The sequence below is a fragment of the Coregonus clupeaformis genome, chromosome 10, assembly GCF_020615455.1.
Source record: "Coregonus clupeaformis isolate EN_2021a chromosome 10, ASM2061545v1, whole genome shotgun sequence".
NCBI lineage: Eukaryota > Metazoa > Chordata > Actinopteri > Salmoniformes > Salmonidae > Coregonus > Coregonus clupeaformis.
Genome location: NC_059201.1, coordinates 17,715,636 through 17,718,833, shown reverse-complemented (window position 1 = coordinate 17,718,833; position 3,198 = coordinate 17,715,636).

Genomic DNA, 3,198 nt, shown 5'->3' with positions numbered 1-3,198 from the left:
AAAGAGTAGAGTCCTGTAAGGTGAGGAATTCCCAAGTTCTGTCATGAGTCAGGATCTCCCTGTTATGTAATCATGATTGGAGTAGAGCAGTGACACATACCTGTACCTTCCTGTCCCACAGAGGTCTCATCTTACAGCAGGGAACCCCCCCACACACACACACTCATACACACAGTTTAATTAATTAATCTACAATGAAGCCTCTATGTAGGGCTAATAGACACATTTATACTGCCAAAATACTGTGCGCTAATCTCTGTGATGCTCTTTAGTAGTTAATGGTGTGTCTACATGCGTGCGTCTGTGTGTGCACTTGCTACTGCAGTGTGTGTGCGCGCCTGTGTGTGGGGAGTATCTGCACATGAAGCCGAAACATTGGATGAAGTTCAGCAATTTACAATTTTGGTGCCAGTTTAGCCTGAGGTACAGTGGTAGCAGCAGCAGCAGCCAAATCTACCACCTCCACATCCTCAGAGTTCTGCCCAAACCCAGACTACCCCCACAGCCGAGCCGCGTGATCCAAACCCACACACACCAGGAATTTATGTAAAACTCAGCCCAAGTCTTTTCCCCTCACGGAAAAAACACATGAATTTCAGATTGTCAACACGTGATCTAATGTGATTTAATGTGAAAACATGTGACAACATGTGAAGCAACATGTGATAACATAACACTACACATGTGACAACATGTTAGCACGTGAGAACATGAGCTCATGTGAAATTAATGTGAAATTAATGTGACAACATGGGGATGCAAAATCTCTGATAAAACAGAGCAGAATTTGCCATCCATCGAGTAAGACTCAACCATTACTTGCATGGGGGGCAACTCAATATTAGGAAGGTGTTCCTAATGTTTTGTACACTCAGTGTATATGGCAAGGTAAACGATCCTGGATAAAATCTACAAAGAGGGAAAGACGTAGGAGGACTATCCGTACCAAACTTAAAGTGATAACATGAAACTACATGTGACAACATGATCTCATGTGAAATACATTTGACAACATGGGGAAGCAAAATTTCAACATAATAATAATAAGCCATTTAGCAGACGCTTTTATCCAAAGCGACTTACAGTCATGCGTGCATACATTTTTGTGTATGGGTGGTCCCGGGGATCGAACCCACTACCCTGGCGTTACAAGCGCCGTGCTCTACCAGCTGAGCTACAGAGGACCACAACATGTGATACCATGACTGATACTGTATTTTTACAGCTAAATTAAAGTGTTAATGTGAAAGGACAATATGATGCTGTATGCTGATAACTTGGGGATCAACCTCACTTGGAATTTTAACTCACAACCTCTTGGCTGCTAGCTACCTGAAGTTCCTGCTGCGCCACCAGTGCAAACAGAAACTATTCAGACCCCTTCACTTTTCTACATTTTGTTACGTTACAGCCTTATTCTCAAATTGATTTTTAAAAAAAATTCCCTCATCAATCTACACACAATACCCCAGAAATGTGGGCAAATGTATAAAAACAGAAATACCTTATTTACATAAGTATTCAGACCCTTTGCTATGCAACTCAAAATTGAGCTCAGGTGCATCCTGTTTCCATTGATCATCTTTTAGATGTTTCTGCAACTTGATTGGAGTCCACCTGTGGTAAATTCAATTGATTGGACATGATTTGGAAAGGCACACACCTGTCTATATAAGGTCCCACAGTAGACAGTACATGTCAGAGCAAAAACCAAGCCATGAGGTTGAAGAAATTGTCCGTAGAGCTCCGAAACAGGATTGTGTCGAGCCACAGATCTGGGGAAGGGTACCAAAAAATTTCTGCAGCATTGAAGGTCCCCAAGAACACAGTGGCCTCCATCATTCTTAAATGGAAGAAGTTTGGAAACACCAAGACTCTTTCTAGAGCTGGCCGGCCGGCCAAACTGATAAAATGGAGGAGAAGGGCCTTGGTCAGGGAGGTGACCAAGAACTTGATGGTCACTCTGACAGAGCTCTAGAGTTCCTCTGTGGAGATGGGAGAACCTTCCCGAAAGACAACCATCTCTGCAGCACTCCACCAATCTGGCCTTTATGGTAGAGTGGCCAGACGGAGGCCACTCCTCAGTAAAAGGAACATGTCAGCCCGCTTGGAGTTTGCCAAAAGACACCTAATTGAACTCTTTGGCCTGAATGCCAAGCGTCACGTCTGGAGGAAACCTGGCACCATCCCTACAGCGAAGCGTGGTGGTGGCAGCATCAATCTGTGGGGATGTTTTTCAGCGGTAGGGACTGGGAAACTAGTCAGGATTGAGGGAAAGATGAACACAGCAAAGTGCAAATGTACGTCCTAATGACCACTACAGAGGACAATTTTGCACTTACAATAAAAGATAAATAACTTTTTATTTTATTTTTCAAAATCTTGGTAACATGTTTATTCACCCCAAACAATTGCAGGTCTCAGGAGGATACTCACTTGGCTACCAGGTCAGTGAGTGTAATGGATTAGCTACAGGTAAATGACTGTGAATTTTACAAGAACCTGCTTGCAACTTGTTGACAGTAACTTATTGAAAATTAAACATTAACGTCCTGTGAACCAGCTCTTTATTGTCACAAGTTCTTACAACAATTGCAGAACTGACAACATCCTCCTCCTACAGCGATCTGGAACAGACATACTCATCCCACATACAGCGATCTAGGACAGACATACTCATCCCACATACAGCGATCTAGGACAGACATACTCATCCCACATACAGCGATCTAGGACAGACATACTCATCCCACATACAGCGATCTGGAACAGACATACTCATCCCACATACAGCGATCTGGAACAGACATACTCATCCCACATACAGCGATCTAGGACAGACATACTCATCCCACATACAGCGATCTGGAACAGACATACTCATCCCACATACAGCGATCTGGAACAGACATACTCATCCCACATACAGCGATCTAGGACAGACATACTCATCCCACATACAGCGATCTAGGACAGACATACTCACAGCGCTGCACATATTGAGAAGGACTTTAAAAAGTCACAGTAAAAAACAGTACAATTCAGTAGGGGAGTGGAGGCAGACTTCACTAAGCACTGATGTAAAGCCAAGAGTTGAAGAGCTTGGAGTTAAAAGAGGGCAATTCATCATCATCACCAATTGGCATAAATGTTTTATGATGCCTTTACAATGGATACTTCAATGTCACACAGGAGTCA